This window comes from Strigops habroptila, chromosome 1, assembly GCF_004027225.2.
Source record: "Strigops habroptila isolate Jane chromosome 1, bStrHab1.2.pri, whole genome shotgun sequence".
Taxonomy (NCBI): Eukaryota; Metazoa; Chordata; class Aves; order Psittaciformes; family Psittacidae; genus Strigops; species Strigops habroptila.
The window spans coordinates 147626303-147646616 of NC_044277.2; the positions used below are offsets into that span (position 1 = coordinate 147626303).

The 20314-nt window shown below is 41.2% G+C and overlaps 1 long non-coding RNA gene across 1 annotated transcript; it reads right to left on the reverse strand.

The window, feature by feature from the left end:
- Positions 1–1596: 1596 nt before the first annotated feature.
- LOC115604145 lies at positions 1597–20307 on the reverse strand. Its single transcript, XR_003990135.1, has 3 exons — positions 20169–20307; positions 2104–2234; positions 1597–1847 (listed from the first exon to the last, which is right to left on the reverse strand). It is a non-coding gene; the product is annotated as an uncharacterized LOC115604145 (long non-coding RNA).
- Positions 20308–20314: the final 7 nt, after the last annotated feature.

Consider the following 20314-nt stretch of genomic DNA (forward strand, 5'->3'; position numbering starts at 1 on the left):
CCAGAGAAATGCATGCTCTTGCACACTTGCTATAGCACACAAATCCCATTTATTAATATTGCAGCAGAGGAAGGTACAACTGTAATAATTTGTGATTTCAATAATTTATATCAATACACAATTCATGAATTCAGTGTTTGCACATTTGGAGAATGCTACAGCTGAAGAGGATCTACTGGGAATGTAAGAGACGAGTATTTCTAATCGCTTCCTTGTCTTTTCAGCACCTTGGAAGAACAAGACAGCTACAAAATTCAAAGATCCAGGTAATTCCTGACATTAAAACTGCTGCAAAATACATGAATGAATGCAAGTCATAAAACAAGAAAAAAATTACCCATGAATCTGAGCGTCAAAAACTGTGTGTGAACACTGACTTTGTAGCTCTTAAGTCTGCAGATATGTTTTCCTATAGCACAAAACCAGCTCCGTTCAAATGAAATCAGCAGTTCACTTTTCTTTGGTTTTTGTACTGTAGTACATATGTGTGTATATATGTATATGTCGGGTGCATAAAATACTCAGCTGTCTATCTCCTCAATAGATTCCATTTCCAAAGCAATGTATATTGAAATGCCATGTGATATGTAGTCCACTGCAACACCTTCCAAGGACTCACAGCAGTTTTGGGACAATAGGACTTCACCAGTGGATATAGTGACGGATAACTAGAAGAGTGGGCAAAGTGGGTCATTAGCATTTGTAAATCTGACTCTGAAGTATATAATGGTTCTTGATAGCTTTGGGAGACAGCAATGTCAGTAGCAAGAGACTTTGCTTCTTTTGGGTTCTTTTTTTAACTATTTTTATTTCCATGTTTCAAAATTAGGGATGTCGGGGTGTGTTTTGATGGGAAGCAGGGCAGAGTCTCTTCTGCTGGCAGAGCAGACAGTGTGTCATCTGTCACGCTCAGTGGCAAGAGAGCTTTCTTTTCTGGGTATGAAATGTAATCGTTGCCAGAGGTAGGAACTCGGGCTTGGCTCTGATTTGTTTATTTATGTTATTTTTGTCATGGAAAAATGAAAAATTTAGGCAAATATCTTCAAAAGAAAACTGATGACCAGATGAGAAACAACAGTTGAAACAAGGTGGGGAGATTAGAGTGGTTTAGGTTTCTTTTGAAGAAAGATCTGATTACATTTTTCTAGCTGTCATAATTATTGATGGTTTAATTTGTAAGTCTTTTTGTGCCAACCTAATTTTCATTGATGACATGAAGATTTTATGACTCAAAAATTACATTTCATTTTTATACGTGATTTTAAAGAGAATTTTAAAACTAAAACTTCAAAGCTTCTGTTAAACTGAATAATTCCTGCCTCAACTTTAACTAGTGTTTATATTCATATGTTGATGTAGACACTGCAACCCCTTTCAACACAACCAGATAATTCTGGCTGCTGTGATTTGTTATCGGTATATTGCCACAGTTACTCTGAACAGTAGGAGAGGTGATGCAATCATAAAAACCCACCACCATGCTTATTTTTGGAGACATCACAAATGGTAGTGCAACAGCAGATGGGAAATCTTCAGAAAGTTCTCATACAAATGTAACTTGAACTGCTTAATGAGAAATGGAAATCTCCTGCTGAATGTGCTTTCAGTTCTTTTAATAAAGGATAAGAAAAGCCCCAAGAATTATTTATTGTTTGGGTCTGAAACGTGTCATTCAGAAACACAGCATCACAATGAGGGGTTCTAATTTATGTACATTTTTTCCTCCAAAAAGATGAACTATTCAACTGATCCATCGAGGAGACAGAATCTGAATGATTAAAGCATCTTCTTCTCGCAGGGAAAAAAATAATTGGCAGTTGCAATTTTTTGTTTGATACAGCTCTGCCCTAAAAAATAAGAAGAAAAATACTGTTAGTATGTGTTGTTGAGAATCGTGTTTTGTAATGCAGACACTATAAATTACAAGGAAATAAGAAAAAAGATTCTAGTAATGTCTTTATCCAGATGAGCTGTGCTCTCATGATTAATCATGTCACCAGAAACCCATGTAATCTATAACTGTTTGTCTTATTTATCTGTTATTGGGCTATCAGATGTTCCCATTTCATTAAGTGCTTGCTCTCTACCGAGAAGGTACTTAACATTTTCCATCACTGCGGGCTTTCTCCAGGGCTCCATGCTCCATAGTTTGGTAGCCCCATTTAGTTTCTGCTGTCCTCCAGGCAACACCATCTGTCAGCAGCTCTCCAGTTCCCACATCAGGGCCTTGTCACCTGTGAGGACACAGTTCTGATTAGAAGGCCTTCATTAGGTCTAGGGTGAGGCGTCCCTGCCCATGGCAGGGGTTTGGAACTGGATGATCTTAAGGTCCTTTCCATTCTGTGATTAGGGGGCTGTACTCTTTTCATTGTCTAAGCTATTTGTAGGAGCTGTCCATATGGGTAGACATTCTCTAAAATCTAAATGTCTTCCTGTAGCACCTAGCACATGCCAACTAAGTGACGGTATGAAGATGTCCCTACCTCAGGGGAAAACTTCTGTTTTGAAAAGAAGGTTTCTGAGGGCAGTTCAATGTATTTTCCTTGAAGGTGTGATACTTCCCAGAGACAAGTTCACAGTCTAAGCCCTAGGCTTGCTCTGTAGTCAGCGGAGAGAGGGATTTCCAGAGAGCAGGTCTGAGCCACAGCTAGGCTTACTTGTCCTCTGCAAATGCCCCTGTGTTTCTCCCCACTGTAGTAAGAGCCTAAGATGATCAAAGTTACCACAAAGGAGCAAAGAAGTGGAGCAACCAAAAGGGTTTAGTTTGGCAGGAGAACTGCAAGCGGGGGGGCAGTGGGGGGGGCAGCAGCTTCTGATCGGACTTGTCATGAAGTGACAGGAACTTGAATTGTTCTGAGTGTTAAAGGACAGGAAAGGAGAGGAATTCACAGCTGGAAATGACTTTTTAGAAACATTACTGAACATGAAAAAATGTGACTTGAAGGATAGAACAAATAGGGCAAAATACATCTGTGTTCCTACCCTTCGTTCTTCCAGGTCACAAATTATTAGTCTCCAATTTCTGTGCAGTGTCCTGGCAGCTGACATTTTCAGAGGAAAAACTGCCAGTTCCTAAGGAAGGAAAAGGGAAGTTGGGAATGAAAAAGATGAAGCCAAAAGTACTATGAGTTCCAAGAGATATGGAAAGCGAGTAGCAGGAGAGGAAGAGTCAAAAGAGCAGAGGAGGATTGTGATGTGATTAAATTAATTTGATCAAATTTCATCAAATTAATTTGCTTTTGAAACATTAATATGCATAGGATGCATGATATGTGTGTGCACATAAATAGGATACAATGCATAGGATGAACGATATGTGTATGCACATAAAAAAGATCAAATCAAGGAAAACAAAATCTGTCACCTCCCAAGGCTGTATTAGTTGTGCATTAACTTTTTTCAGCAAAATAACTTGTTCTTAAAAACTCCCATTGATGAAGGATCCCCAGTCTTGCCTGGCAGTGTATTACACTGTTTAGCCATCATTATTTGTTTTCCTAATAGCTACTACAAATCTTACTTGCTGCAGTTTAAATCCATTCTTTCTCGTCCTATTCATTGTGGAGAAGGAGAAGCAGGACATGCTTCTCCTCTTTGCAACAGCCTGCTACATATTTGAATAGTTATCGTGCTAACTCTAAGCATTCTTTGCTCTAGCCTTTACACCCCTCACTCAGATATATTTCCTAGGCTGCTGTTACACCCGGCTGTTTTCCATGTTTATCAACAAATGTGCTCAAAACTGCTCAGAAAAATCTAGTTGAGACTATCTGTTTCAGTTTCTGAGTGATGGGAAAATATGTCCATATGCTGACAGGCAGCACTCCCATTTGCATGTCGCAGGGTGGTGCCTACCTTATTTGTAATGAGAGACCACTATTAATCCACCTTTTTAAAATCTACTCTAATACCCTGATATTTTTTCCATGATTAAGCATATAACTTCCTGTCTTATGGGTGAAACTGACGGTTCAACTGCCAGTATCTTGTACTTCTTGTCATGTAAGTGCATTAGGGGTTTTGTTCCTAATTCTGTCCCAATCTCTAGTGTGCTTGAAGTTACATCCACCTTGAGCTCACCAGAAAATGTAATAACCATGTTCTCTGTTTCATCATTCTTGGCACTCCTGCAAACAGTGACTGGGCCTGGGACGAACTGCTGTAATATCAATAGCCAGCCATTGTAATTGCTCTCTGACTATCCTTTTCCAAACACTTGTGTGCCCACCTTTGAGTGATTCCGTCAGGAAGCAACGATGCATCTTACACAACTTTTTCCAGTATGCCCAGTTCAGCCTCAGCTTTCATTTTTGGCTGCACTTCATAATGAATTCTGGTATTTGAACTGCTGCCTTCTATCTTCCTGGCTGGCTGAATAAGGGCCTGATTATTTTCCAACAACTTTTGTAATTATCCTTGAAGAACTAAATTGCTATCTGTTATGTACAGTCCATCTGTCATTATGATAACTGTTCCTCTCCTCATTGTATTTCCATGTGGGCTTTAATTGGCAAGTTTTTTGTAGCTTGGCGAAGATTTCATGAACTCTCTGTCTCTACTCTGAAGAACAAATTTCAAAGGCAGGAACACTAACAAGTATAGCTGCTACTCACTCACGATAAAGGTGTCTCACTCATAACATGCTCTGGGTTTATGGTTAAAAATCTCTTTACCGATGCATGACATTGCAAAAATAGGCAAAACTGACTTTTCTAGTGTATGCTTTTCTACACAGCCACCTTTATTGGGATAAAAAAGGCTGTGGAGAGCTCTCATAAGGCAACTTCATAGCCTTTGCTATACAAACCCTGTGTACCTTCGGAGTGTGTTGTTTCAGATTGCTGGCTGGACTGAAAGTTGCTGCTTGTGGTGTTAGATGGCTCTCTGCTGTGCCTGCTCCCACCTTGGAATAAAGTCACTTCTCTCAGAACATACACTGCAAAAATTTCATTGAGAACAGTTTAGAAGAAAAATGCCTGGAAGTGTATTAAAGCATAAATCTTTTGCTAGCGCCTTATAACAAAGATCTGTTAGGCCAGTATCTTGAATTTAAAATCTCAGGTAGGTTGAAGGCAATTATGATCACATATATGCAGCACTGTACGTCATGGCTAATGTAATTAGAGGTCTTATTTCTCCATAGACTACTCAGAATGTAACAAATCCTTATAGAATGCAACACCTTCCAATTTGATTCTCCAAAGTGTTAATTAAGCTTCCAAGGACTGTTGGAATGTCCTTTTGTTGTTTTATTTGTTTGTTTGTTGGGAAGGGGGTGGGATATTGTTTGGTTGTGGTTTGGTTTTGATTTTTTGTAAGTAGAGGTAAGAAGCTCTGCCCAGAACTGTTATGTGGCTTTAGGTGAGAACTTTGGATGAAAGAACTCTGTTGTTGCGATTATCAATATCCAGCTAAATCCATCAGTGTGCATTTCCTTTCTCTGAAGTGGTAGCATTGCATTAATTTGCTTTTTAGTTAACTGTAGCAGTAGAAGTAGTAAAAATAGATTATTTTTTAAAGTATGGGAGAGTTTTTGAGACCATTTAGACATTGCTTATTTAGCAATCCATAATTTGCTATTTGCATCTATCTCTATCTATGCTCTGCAACAGAATTAACACTCTGCCTCGAAGCATACTTTAGATTTAGGTGATGATAGTGGTTCAGGACTATAAGGGCTCTCCTCATTCTGAGTCAGGGATGAGAAGTACAGAAAATGGTAGAGAATATATACTGTTGTAAGCACCAGCTCTTTGATAAGATATAGATGAGGGATTATGGCTGCTGTTAGGCACTTCTACTGTCACTTTTGAAAAATGCAACATTATTATTCCTCATGGCCAGGGACTTCAGATCCAGTAACTTTTTTCTGCATGCAGTTAGCCTACTTTTTACCTATTTTTTTAACTAATACTTCAGTTTGTTGCTTTTGTTTCTTTACATCTAATGTCAAGTAGCAAAGTAACTCTGCAGTTTGTTCCAGACGTGGCTTTATTTTAGTGGTAAATACAATAACATGTAGGCAAGTCTCTTGCATCTAGAACATTCAGTGTGAGAGATCATTACTCGCTAAGGTTCAGCTTGTGCTTAGCAAAGCTTTCAGTGCTCGCTGTTCTTGATTTCTGCGACAAGGGAGATGCATTTTGAAGAGAGGTAGCTGACTGGGGACTTGGTGGAACTATTTACATTGATTTGGATGAGAAGGTTTGCCAGTTTTAACAAATACCAAATTGCTGTGTGCTTTCTTGCTCCCACTATTCTCATGGTAACAGAGAACTCTGATTCATGATGCTGATTTGAGGGCCTGCCAATTATTTTAAGCATGAAAGGAAGGGCTAGATCTACTACTTTCTCATTTTTCTCTTTTTCCTGCAAATGATACAGATTTTTTTTTCTCTGTTTATTTACTTTCTTGACTTCCTTGTCCTTGAAGCACTTAATTTCTTTCAGAAGTAATCACTCTTTCAGAAATGCAGCTTGCACCATCTCTTCCTGCATCAGAAGCTCCCTAGGTTTGGAAACCCAGGAAGCCTGGCTTTGAAAACACTGGATAAGTAACTTCAAATTTCTTATGAACAAAGGAAAAAAAAAAAGTCATTGGATTTTGGAAATACATACACAAAGCTATTTTTGAAAGTGTTTGTCTTTCTCCTTGGTGAGGAGAAGGGAGCTACGGTGGTTGCTAAGATGTGATGTGATAAAGCTAGACACAGATGATTAACAGAGGCAAAGCAGAGGACTGAGGGAAGTTATTTATATTTAATAAGTTGTTATACTAGAAGTTACTCTCTGCAGAAGCTCTGAAGTAATTTCACATTCTCAGTGTACAGGACTATTAGGACTCCCTGCTCCTGAGTGAGAGCAGGGACCTTAACCTTGGCTCTTTCCGTTTTTCAAGAAACTCTTACCAAGTTATTGAAAATCCTTTAACGCATATATTTCTTTTTTTCTTTAAGCTGTTAGCATTTTATCTAAAGCACTTAACAATTCATCAACTCATTGGAGTACAGACAAGAAGCTGGGTTTCCAGCTGAGTACCCAAGTAGGAGGTTTCAGTGTTACTGCACCACACAGACCCTCTTCTGAATCAAACTGAATACTGGCTTCATTAAGGGTTTGAATTCAGTTTGGTTACTGTTGGAAATTGAGAGTTGACTAAACTGAGCTTGTTTTAAATAATGACTGAGATTAGAATCTGGTTCATGATCTGCTCACTATAGAAACAGGTTTTAAAATATATTTGAAGGAGGATTAATACTTTCCCAATAGTCTTTGGCAATGGCATTAGCATTTTTAAGTAAACACTAATAAAATTCCAAATTTAAGCCCACTTTTCATCACTGTGTGGACACCACTTGCTGATGAGAAGTCACTGTGGAAATGAATAATAAGGAGGAACTGCCAGAATTTGTCTTCACTTGAATGGTGCCATGGTCCAATTTACACAGCTTCAGTAGTGGGAGACAAATGAATAGTGATTATCATTTATTCTCAGGAGCAATGGTGGTATGAATGGCTTTATCCAAAATAATCAGAGTGTTGGCTATAAGCCAAAGCAAAGGAAAGAGCAACACATGGTGTTGTACAGATTTGGATAGTTGTATAGCTTCTGACTGCGGAAAAATCTAAAGTGAATGGATGGGATGGAGAGCGGAGGGGGAAAAGATGTTCTAATACTGTCATTTGAGAAGACAAATAGCTGTGAGATCAGACTTCCTAGTGCAGGTATCTTTAAAACACAAAAAAACCCCAATATTCTGACTCCTGTATGCATTTTTTCTGTATTCAGGAGGATTCCACAGTGCTTTCCAGCCTTTTCTCCACGGGGATCAAACACCCCCAGTCCTCGACTAAGTGGGAGATCTATCCACCAATCATGTCCTGCTCATCTCACTTCTAAGGTAGTGGTTAAACCATGAAGGATTGTGTGAGAATATGAAATGCTTTAATCCATTTTTTTTTTTATGGTTAGTTGTCTTTCTTTCTAATTTACCTGTTCACTTTAGATAGTGGGATTGGTGCTTGGAAGATGTCTTGGAGCTCCTGCTGGATAGGCAGAGAAATGTTTTCTGATCCTGCAGCGCTGGTAGAGTTCCTGCTGCATGGTACTGTTAATGCTTGCTCTACATACATTCTGAATTTTCTTCTCATCATCAGACACCCAAAAAGAAAAGCAATACTGTGCTCTCAGTTGGAAGATCAGGAGTGAAAAGATTAAAATTTAAGTTCTTTGGGAAGGGCTACAGTCCCACTGGATTGACAGCTACTGCACCCTTTTTTGTCAGTCGAGGGGGACTCATTTGGAGGTTTGATTTCTTTTTAACTACTGAAAGATGTTAGCAAAATAGCGTCACATTTATTATATAGTAATCCGGTAAAGAGTTGTCAGTGCCCTATTATGACGGAGTTCTTTACTTACTGTATTTTGCACATTGCAGCCCTCTATAAGCTGCCTTCTATCATCAGAGCTCTATGGAGGATCTTAATTTGCGTAACCACTCTAGGAAAGGCTCTGAGCAGATTTTATCCAGCCTGAGGCGCTACACATTAAACAGCCTTATGAACCCTGGAACTAATGAAAGCAGACCTTCTACTTCATTAAACTGACAGTTTATTGAAGTTCTCATCACTATTGTTCATTTTTTGTTAGTTTGTTAGATTTGTTATGTCCATCCCTCTATAGAGTTGCAGATGAGGTTACTGAAGGGAGCTGTGTTTGCAATAGAAAAGAAATGGGAAAAAAAGAAAAAAAGAGGCAAATTATGAGTTACTTTCTTTGTTTTTAAAATCAAAGTCAGCTGTAACAAGAGGCAGACTTCCTGAGCATCCTACCCGCTGCACTGCAGAGATAATGTGAATGACAGCCATTGTGATATCCCCTTGGGGAACAGCTCCAAACAGCCATTCTTTAACAGCCGTCTTATCTTCATACTGGCTGATTTATACATTAATTAATTATATATGGCATAAATTGTAGCCCGGTAAAAATGATATGAGCCATTTTAGGACAGGGAACATGATATTTTGCCACCACTAATAAGAGGCTACAGCTTGATGTCAACCTGACAATACAGAGTCTCAGGACTTGACAGGGTTTGCCTTGGTCTGAGCTTGTAGCTTGGTTAACACTTTCCAGCAGCCACTTGACTGGTGCCTAAGATGGATAGGCTTCAGCTCAGTGAGTCTCCTGGTCGGAAAAGGACAGACACACCCCACTGTCCCTGTGTACTCAGCAGCAGTGCTTCGATTAAGTGAGGCTGTTGTACAGCTTTCAACGTTTGGCTGGGATCTGATGAAAAGGAATGAGATTAGGATGAGAAAACTAACAAAATTAGTCCCAAGCAGGCCCAAGACTGCAGAGGAGGAAAATCCCACCATTATGGTCCTCCCAGTAAGGACTTCAGAATGACAGTGATGTGTTATAACTCCACCACCACCATGAGATGAGGGAGACTGAAATGGTCAACCATAGGACCTTAGTGCTACACCTAAACAGTGAACGTAACACCAGAGAACAGGATTGGTGCTGGCTTTTCTGTCTAAAAAATGTAACCGCACCATCAATGAAGTTCTTCTCTGTAAATGAGATAATTATGGACCATTGGACAGCTAAAAGAGTAACAATGAATTTTTAGCTTGATGGATTGTGTGTTTACTTTTGCCCATAACAAGATTTTGATGCTAAGAAGATAACCCAACAGTAAATTTGGTGCACTATATTCTGCTGAATTAACATAGTTGCATTTGCACTTATGGTACCAAAACTGCAAGTTATTTTGTTTGATGGTACATACCATCAGTAAAGAGACCAGTCTTGCAACGTATCTCGACTAAGTGCTGAAACAATTCTAATTCCTTCTGGTTAGTTGAAACATGCTCTGATTCTAACGAGCTGATGCACCACAAAGCTTAGTGCCTTGCTCTCCAATTAGCAGAAGCCAGATATTATCCATATCAAGGGTAAATTCGTCTTTCCCTATTCCTTGATATTCCTCATCAAAGCTTTAATTTACTAGGCCTCTGCCTTTCAAACCCAAACTCTATTCTCCCTTACTTGAATGGGGTGCTGAAATGCTCATGTATAGGCAACTTCTGTGATAAGACATTGCAAATTCTTAATAAATCTTGCCTCCCATACTATGAAATTTAGAAAGTGAGCTGTCCCAGGTGGATTCCCCAGTGTCTTAAATCAATCTGGATTTTCCTTCCCTCATCATGGCTTTTATCATGAAACTTGAAGAAACTTACCCATTTCTCTGTGAACACTGGTGGAAACTGAGCCGCAAACTCAGAAATTACCAGGGACCCAAATTCTCTTATTTTCTCACCTTTCCACATGATTTCATGTGTACAGATCCTCATGAGTTACTTCACAGAATCTTGAAAAGCATCTTTTCCTTTGCAAACCAGACTAAAACATCATTTTAACCTATGAAGAAATAGCACTGAGCTTGTTTCTTGTTCACATACTCTACAAATATAGTTTCTGAATAATGACAGAGACTTTCTGAAGTGTTTTTTCTCTTTGTTTGATTTGCTATTGAGTCAACATATTATGCTCTGATGGCAAGCTTGTATTCCAGTATACAGGATGCTTTTAAATTATCATAGGCACTAAAGAATGTAATGACTTATTATGGTTTGTTGTCCGCATTTTGGTTGTGTGTGTGTTATTTACTGTACTCATGATATTTACTTCTTCCTCACATCTGCCATGCTTTCATTGCCTTAATGGTCAGAGTAAATATTTTACATTACAGTAGGAGTGGTAAAACATATTCCATAGTGAGAAGGAAGTAAATAACCCAATACTATATCTTTACTCTCTAATTCTATAGAACTGAGGGGGGTTTATTTTTATTTTGATCTTAAATCTCAGAGCATCACTGTTGAATTAAAATTGTCTAATTAAAATTGGCCTACAAGCCTTATAAAATATTCTTGTATAACCAGTTTCTCTACTTGGGGCATACAAATCTACTACATGATGAAATCAGTTTCTCTAATGATGCAGCTGGCAAAAACAAAAACATTATTCACAGCCAGCAACAATTTGAGAATGCTTTAACAGCCCCTCGATTTATTCTTTAAAGCAGCTTTAAGGTCATTGCTCCATTGATAGGTATGCCCTAAAATAACAGACATGGTAAAAGCCTGAGTATAACTACATGAGGGAAATGGGGTGCAAGGGGACAGAAAGGGTGCACCTTTTGTAATTGTGGCCTGCATTAAAATGATATTGAGCTGGGCCAGGAGTCATATCCCAGATTAAAGATCTTTAGGAAAGAGTTTCATCGACAGTCAGCAATTTCTTCCTCCCTGCAAAGAAGTTAAGCTTTTCTTGGGATATACCACTTGCAGCGTATAGCCTCAAGTGTAAGACAGATTTATTTGGCTTAGCATCTTAAGTAGGTGATATTTGCAAGAGTATTCCCTTCTCCTCTTCTTGCCAAGGCAGGAAATAATATTAATCAGCTTTGCTAAAGTCACTCTGCTCCATTATTTCAGGTAGGAAGACCCATGGGAAGGCAAGGTCAGAACTCAAAAGAAGGGAAGAAAAACTTAGGGGAGCAACAAGGAGGAAAAGAAAGGAATGAGGAAACAAATACTGAAACAGAAGAAAACAAGAATAAAGGAAACACACGAAGTATAGAGATCCTGATCAGTAGTGATGTTCATGTAAAGTATTAATATTAAGCCTTTTAAAGCTTAAATACCTCTGAGCATTAAGCTAGAGGAATTGCCTAAATTCAAAGTTGCACTAGTTGAAATAAAAACTGTCAGGTAGCACGGCCCAGTGCTAATTAAACCAGTACAAATTGGTGTTTTAAAATATACTGATTTAAGATGCTGGTTACGTTTGTGAACTTATCCCAGTCTACGGAACAGATTTCACAGGTGAAATTAACAAGCCAGGCAAAAGTAAATGTCATGCTTCCACAAGGAGTGCTTTGGTTTACAAATGAACATGTGCTAATGTCAACCTACAACTAAATTCATGGGAATTACACTATTGTTTGGTACTTCTGCCATTGCAAGGCTGCCAAAGCTTGCTGTGAATCTTGGTTTTCCCTTCCTATTTCTGTTCCAGTTGCCACGCTCGCTATGTAGAGGGAGAAAACACCCTTGAGCTCTCTGCTAGTAACTTCACCCATCTCTTCCTTTTTTCCAGCTGTGCTGTCAACCTCCTGTCTGTCCTTCACGGTTCATAGGCAGAACCTTGGAATGTGAATAATAATGTTGCTTTAGTGATCTTTAGTGATTATACCTCCATGACTGGGCTGATATATATTGAATCTCAATTTGAAACATCTTCCTCATTGGTATTTGGGTATCGTGGTGAGAAATCTATTAGTAATGTCCCTGATAGACTATTCCTGCAGTAGAAGCCTGGGCATGACTTGGCACTGTTGGGGAGGGAGTAACTTCATCCATGGCCAAGGGAATTAAAACATTTGAAATGGCATGAGGCAAATGTGATAGGTATTGTGGCATAGTCAGCACAATTTCTTAAAGGGCAGGCAAGGAAAAGCAGAGGTTCTGCAGGGGTAGAAGTTTGCTGCATATTTCATCAAACACATGAGCAGCCCAGCTGGATGTGGTAGTCTGTCTGAAAATGTAGGAGACAGATTTTCTAAGGTGACAAAGTACCAAAGGATGAATGTAATCGACTACAGCAATAATCTCATAGGGTGCTAATCTGCATTTTAGGCACTTCAAAAATCTGACCTTAAGCCTTAAGTAAATGGCTATCCGTTTTCTCATGAAGTAGATAAACCCTCCCAAAAAAACCTAACTTGGTAAGTTTGTTCAATTCTAAATGCATTTTCTAGAGATTTCTGTGTATATTTGTACATAGTGTCCTGGGGTTTGTGCATGGAGTAGCTTAATGAACAGAACTACTTTTTGGTTTAAATTTCAGACATTTTTAAGCAAACGCGGTATGTATAATGCCTTTGCACTTTCTTAGACAGCACATAGTCTTTATTAACATATTTAAGGTAGATGCAGGATCACAGATAACAAAACTGACATTTTTTACATTTGATGTGCATACCACTTTAAAATTAAGCGCATTAAAGATAATAGAATGATCCATTGGCAGGCCTGCAGCTGCAGACCAAGAGGTGACAGGCTATTTGGTGAACAATTTACCGAGTGTCTCACTCCCTCCTCCTTCTTAACCATGGGCATTGTAAGTTCATTCTATTAACCTTAATAGGTTTGCTTTCAAAGTGTTTTACTCTGAAGATTTAAATGTGAACTCTGTCATATGTCAGCCTGCAGCTAACTTAAGCAACTAAACTAAAAGAAGACGCAATACATTTATCTATGGGCATATTTGGATGTATGTCCACAAGTAGTAGCATCTAATGCACATGAAGAGATGATGTATGTGCCCTGCATGATGCTCTTCACTGTAGGTGTTTTGTTATTCCATAGGCTCTCTCGGGAATTTTTCTTTCTCTCAGTTAAAGAGGCATTAATGGCAGGCATCTCCAGCTAGCTGAGTGTCTTTGCATACACTAGCTGGGAAAGGTTGCGCAAGAGAGAGAAGCTTGTTTTCTTCAAGTAGCAGCTCCTGCAGATATATCAGAGGGCTGCCCTCTGTCCCAGCAGGACATTTTTTTCTCTCCACCTGGGACCCAAAGACAGAATTAGCAAGCAATAACAGATTTAGCATTTGAGTTGAGGGCAGGCTCAGGCAGCTTTGTTCATACTAATGGGACAGAATAGCAGCCATTATCTTTTCTCTATTGCTGCCTTTTAGACTGCTCATCAGGCAGTGCTGCTGCCACTTCTATGGAACCTAACAAAGACACTGAAGCAGGTAGATGTCTCCATCGTTTCTATCCCAGAGATTCCTCAAAGTGGCTCCCATCACAGTGACACTGTCCCTGACAGTTTTAGGTCCTCGCAGGCCTCAACATTTCTGTCCTTACTTTGATGAGTTAGAGCTGTGGCTTGCAGAGGTCAGTACAGCTGTAATTGTTTGTCAGCTATCAATGGCCCCACTTTTCATCACCCTGGCAGTCACCACCGCAGGGTATGCTATATGGGCCTTGACCAAACTTAGCCCAGCCAAGACAGCAATGATTTGTGAGCAGGACCTAGCCCTTTTCTTACCCTGATAGACCATTCACCTTCTAGTCTCCACTGCCTTAGGTTCATGTCGACTGCCCTGCCTGCTCAAATGACTGCAGATAAAGGTTGCTCTCTGCAGTTTTACAAGACCACTTTATTCCCCTAAAAAAGGGGACAGGGATGAGAACCTGACAGACCACCATGTAAAGCTCCTGCAACTTACTTTCTTTCACTCAGAACACAGTGGCACACGGACAAGGCGAGAGATGGAGGAAAGCATTCCTCACACCTCAGCAGCCCATGCCATCTCATTTGCTCTCACATCCAGTACAAATGCACAATATTCACTTCCCAAATGCTGCCTCCTTGTGCCACCTACTGAGAGGGCTATGCTTGAGGAGTGGTGCAGTTAGCAAGACTCAGGATAGAGACATCAAGAACTAAAAATCCATGTATTTTTTTGGTGCTGTGGAATGCACTTACATTAGACTGTGCTGGAGACATGGTCCTGAGAGGAAAATGTGGAGTGATTCTCCATGTTGGCTGTTGCACCCTGAGAAGACAATGAGAGTTCCAGACAAAATAAGACAATCCTTTCAGGCAGAACAGAATGCAGCATCTCACTGGATTGTTCCTACTTCTTAACTCTTCTTGTGCTGCCAGGACACCACAGTGAAGGCCTCTCAGAAACTCCTAGCCAGCTTGGTCAAACAGCTTGCCTAGCATCTCTGCCATCTGCATAGTCTCTTGACTCCACAAAGTCAAGAATATAGTCATAGCTATTAGACTGCACAATCTCTGTTTAAGGTTGTCCACAGTGACTTGACAGCAGCTGATTTGATGAAAATTCTTTATTTCTAAAAGTTATCACTTCAGTACACAATCCTCTTTCCAAAGTTTATCTTGCATTCATCTTCATGACAGAATATTGTTCATTAGCATAATAAATCTTCTTCTCAATTTGTATAGAATAACTTGATAAACAAATGCCATCTGTCTATTCATTAGTGATACAGATTTATTTGTATTTGGCTGTTGATCTCAGGTTGATTTAAAAGTATGGGTACACTTCATTGATGCCGTTATACAGATAAGGAAACAAAGGCATAGAATGCTACAAACTAGATCTCTCAAAGATAAGTTAGTTCCTAAATTGATCCATACTTGAGGATATGGATCCATGTGGTTTGATTCTATCTACCCATGCCAGTAGTAAAGCATGTATTAAAACTTGGCTCTTTTGAATGCAGTGTCTTGCTTAGTGAGCCACAGGATTATTATACCATTATTTTCTTCTGCTTTACTATGTGACCTAATACAATTCATAAGGTTTATCTCCAGTCTGCTCTACACCACTACAGAAACAGATTGCACTTAATATTGCAGTTCTCCCTCCTATCTTCCCTCCCTTCCTTTCTTTCAATGTATTATAATCTCTTCAGGACTTGTTGAAACAAATGCGAAGTTGGCTCTATTAACTGTTCCAGGACCTGGTCTTGAAGAGTGTGTGTGTTAGATTCTGTCTGCCTGTGTATGGTGGTGACTGTTTGCAGGTTTTTTGTTTGTTTCTCTTTTTTTCTTCCCCTGAATGATTGTACCTTTCAAATTGGTGTTTGAGTTTTAAGCAGGTTGTGGAGACTTCAATTGTTGGCACAGGGGAATTGCAAGGATATAATGTCTATAATAAAGCATCCCATTTATCTACTGATGCCTGCATTTTTTTCAATTATAAAGCACTTAGGGATGTTCAGGCAATCAGATAGCTGAGCTAGCTAAACATTCCTAACCTTATTATTCTGCACAAATACTGGAATAGGTACGAGAATGAACCATCCCAAACTGCTACTTTTAACACTGGGTTCATTTAAATATAAAGTTAGGCTGTGGAGAGAAGGAGAAAATATTCTTCACCTGTACACATTGCATGAATCCTGACTGCCAGCCTTGTACAGGCTGTTCTGGTTTAGCAATCAAATTGGAATAGCAGGAGGCACAAATACCCATACTTTACAAGCAGCTTGTTTCAGACATCACCAAGAGGGCCTCTCAAGGTACTTGGGTAGTTTTGCATCTACTTGCTTTCCAGTCAAAAGGCTTCAGATACACGTTGCCAGTTACTGAAATGTGCCCTAGTTTTTTGCACAGTACCAGAAGTACTTTTCAGTCAAGCACAGAGATATGACTCCTGTTCTGGGTGAAGGATGGCAGAAGGGAAGGGACGAAAAATAAAACATCAGATGATGATGTCTGGCATTACCAGACCAATTTGCCTTTGGTCTAAGGAAGGGACATTATGCTGTGAATGCTAGAGACAGGTCCTATTATTTTGTTGGACAATGTCCTTAAATACCTCTACACCTTTCAGTCCCAACTAGATTGGGCTATTTGAAAGAAGGAAAAGTTCTAAAAGCAACTAATACTACTATAAGTTAGCCTCAGCTGTATACCTGACTATATGCAGAGATCTGTCATCCTAAGGAAGCACAGCAGACCCTGCCTGCTTTAGCCCTGTTGTATAAATCCCATTTAAATCCCCTTGCAATTCATGTTGACTTCCCTCTTCTTTCCTTGCCAAGTCTCGGAAGATGTTCTGAGTAAATAAAAGCTGCTGCCCTCCTAATGGCCCTTCAACATCTGATCAGTTTTAGTCATGCTGAAGTGCAGTGCTAGTCATGTCATAACTATGCTCTATAGAAGCTGCCCAACCGACTGCTTCTCTGAATAGTTTTCCTAAAGAAGAGGAAGCTATCTGGAATCTGGTAAGAATTTTTATATATATAAAAATATATGTAAAATAATATATATAAATTGCAGTTTCTGCATACACAGTTCAGTCATCAAGTCCGTGCAAAATTAATGGTAACTATTACCAGGTGAGAGGCATGACTGGCTGGCTGGTTACCAGAGGAGGTTTAAACAGTCTGAACACTCCCTCAACCTTTCCTTCAAATCATTCAGAAACTTGCTCTGTCAGACAGCCTCATCTGTCACTCAGGAACTACATCTGCTTGCCTGTTTATTTTCTCACTTAGGGTTGAGGTCACCTGCCCTCCTTTTAGCTAATCAGAGGAGACAGCAGTAATCAAAGCACAAGATCAGTGCTCCTAGGATGTCTTTCTTGAATAGCCTCTCTGTATGCTCTTCTGCAGACCTTGCAAAGTGATGCAGGCATATACAAGCAGAGGAAAAGAGCAGGAGTTTGGTTTGGTTTGAGGTCCAGCTTAGAGGAAGGAAGTATTTCTGAATCTTACATGCTACCTGGAAAAACAGGCCTAATATTTAGTGAGGAATTTCCTATGTGTGACAGGAAAAAACCCCTGTTGCTAGTTTATTAAATGGTAGCTCTTCACAGGGAAATTCAACTGACATCCTAGCACAGAGGTAAAGTGCAAAAAGCAGGTGAAAGTACTTCTTCAAAAAAGTACATCAGCCTCCTGACTGCATGTTGTCTTTAAGGGACTATCCATAGGAGAGCATTCCAGGCTGGGTAGAGTTACTCATTTTGCCTCTCTTAAACTTCTTCCACTAGATACATTTGTTAGGCTCTGCAACACAGTATTAAACAGTTTCAGGCCCTGCCTTAGAGGTCAGTGCATTTCAGCATCATCAGAAGCTATTCCTGTGGAGGTGACTCTTAAAAAGGGCTTCATACTGTAGATGAGAGGTTTGTACCTGAAAGACAGGGCAGTGAAAGCCAGAGATCAGGGAGAGAAAGCACATCCGACTTGTTCGCCCCTTGCCTAGTGGTGGAGTGGGCTGGCAGTTTGCCTTACCTTGCAGACCCTGGTGCATCTTGAAAGGATTTAAAGGATACCAGTGCCAGCCTGCTCTCTCAAGGCTGACTTCTGCCCGTAACGCTACTGTTGTGATGAATCATGCATTGCTATGATTAGCAGAGAGAGCTGCAATTACTTTTTTACAGTGTTGGCTGGTAAAGGACTGCCTGGAACTCCAGGCCTGGCAGAGGTGGAAAAAGCATCTTGTCAGATATGAAGAGAGCGGAGAGATGGAAATTATTGCATTTACAGAAAAAAAGTATGTTAAAAGGAGCAAAGGAAAAGAGGAGGAAGGCTTGTAAGTGAACACTACCTAGTAATGGGGTCCTGAGTGGGATGAATCTTCCCTCTGAGTAGGTACGGCTGTTCTCATGCCTAAGAAGCCACTGCTGCTTATCAGCAACTACTTATACCAGATGGTACCCCCCAAGAACAAATAAAACCAGAAAATTAGAGACACTGACAGATACTAAAGAAAAATAAGCTATCCTGGAGAAGGTTTAATAATTTTACCCAGTAGCAGGAGAGCGCCTGGCAAAATTGAAAGGGGGGGGACAAAAAAAGAAAAGAGACAGAATGGAAGAGGAGACAGTTAAGAGGAGGAGAGCACAGACCAACTGTATGGCAGTCCCCTTGTGGCCTCCCTTTTTAGGAGGGAGGGCAAGCTGCTGTTTCCTAATGCTGGTTAAACTGCTTAAAGAATGATGCTGGGATGATATCAAAGTCCTAACAGTCTTTGAAATTCAAGTTCTCAGTGGAAAGGGAAGACACAAAAATGAAACAAACCACTTTCTATTTCTGAAGTGTAAATGACAGTTATCTCTTGATGTCCTTAATATATTTTCCTTTAATTTCTCTCATTGTCAAGACATGAACGCTTCCAATGCTTCTGAATTTCTGTCAGTCTTTGTAGACTAAAGCTGCTTTTAGAGTATAATCTTTTAGATGTGGCAGGACAGCTTATCCAAGAGGTCCAAAGCAAAGGCCTGGTGCTTGCACTATTCAGACCCACGGCGCACCTACAGGCACTACAGACTTTTGGCATCACACAGGACAAACATTGCCCATCCTCACTCCATGCTGGAGTCACTTAAATTCTGTTGATCTGAGTGTGAATCCCGGAGTGTGGACTGAGTAGCAGCTGACATGTTGGTCCCACTTCCCTCCCATCTGACTGGAAATACTGACCATCACAAAACTTTTATAAAATCAGCTAGGTTGGAAAAGACCTTTGAGTCCAACTGTTCCCCCAGCACTGCCACGTCCACCACTAAACCATGTCACTAAGGGCCTCGTCTACATCTTTCTTGAACACTTTCAGGGACGGTGACTCCGCCACTGCCCTGGGCAGCCTGTTCCAGTGCCTGACCAGCCTTTGGGGGAAGAAATTTCTCCTAATATCCACTCTAACCCCATCTGGTGCAGCTTGAGGCCATTTCCTTTTGACCCATCACTCGTTACATGGGAGCAGAGATCAGCCTCCTCCTGGCTCCATCCTCCTGTCAGGCAGTTGTAGAGAGCGATAAGGTCCCCCCTGAGCCTTCTCTTCTCCAGACTAAACCCCCCAGGTCCCTCAGCCGTTCCTCATCACACTTGTGCTCCAGGCCCTGCACCAGCTCCGGTGCCCTTCTCTGGCCCCGCTCCAGCACCTCAATGTCTCCCTTGCAGTGAGGGGCCCAGAACTGACACAGGATTCGAGTTGCAGCCTCACCAGTGCCCAGTACAGGGGGATGATCCCTGCCCTGGCCCTGCTGCCACCCTGGTGCTGATACAGACCAGGATGCTGTTGGCTTCTCGGCCGCCTGGACACAAGCTGCTCATGCTCAGCTCTGTCAGTCAGCACCCCCGGGTCCTTTTCTACCACAATATCTTCTTCCAAACACCCCTAAACCGAGACCTCACCCTCCCGTCTTGTCCCACCCCAGGGTGCCTCTGTGAAGGACCCGCTCGGCGCCGCGCTGCGTGGGGACCGGAGCCGCGGCCTCTGCTGCCCTCTGCTGCGGGGCCGGGCCGGGGAGCAGCCCGCGGTGCTCCGCGCACTGCGGCGTGGGGAACCGCGCTGGGTACGCTTGTTTTCCTTTCCAATGGGATGAAAGCGATCAGCCCCTTTTGCATTGAGCGAGCCGTTCGTCACCGGATCTCAAAGCAGGACACTTCCAGCACCCACAGTGACCTGCGGGTATTTTTATTGATGGTGCCCATCACCACCCCCTCCGCGCTCTAGATGTTTAACGAAAAGGAACTCAATGCGGCCGCCTGTTTAGAAGGCGGAAAACCGAGCACACCGCCGCCCTCCTCGCGTTGTACCTGCCCTGCATGCCCCCCTAACGCAGCTGTACCGCGTCGGCATTGCTCCGTGTCGCAAACAGCCCCGCGGGGCGGTGGGAGCCGCTGCTCCAGGGCGCAGAGGTGAAGCCCCGCTCCCGGCCCGTGACCCGCCCGCTCTCCGCCAG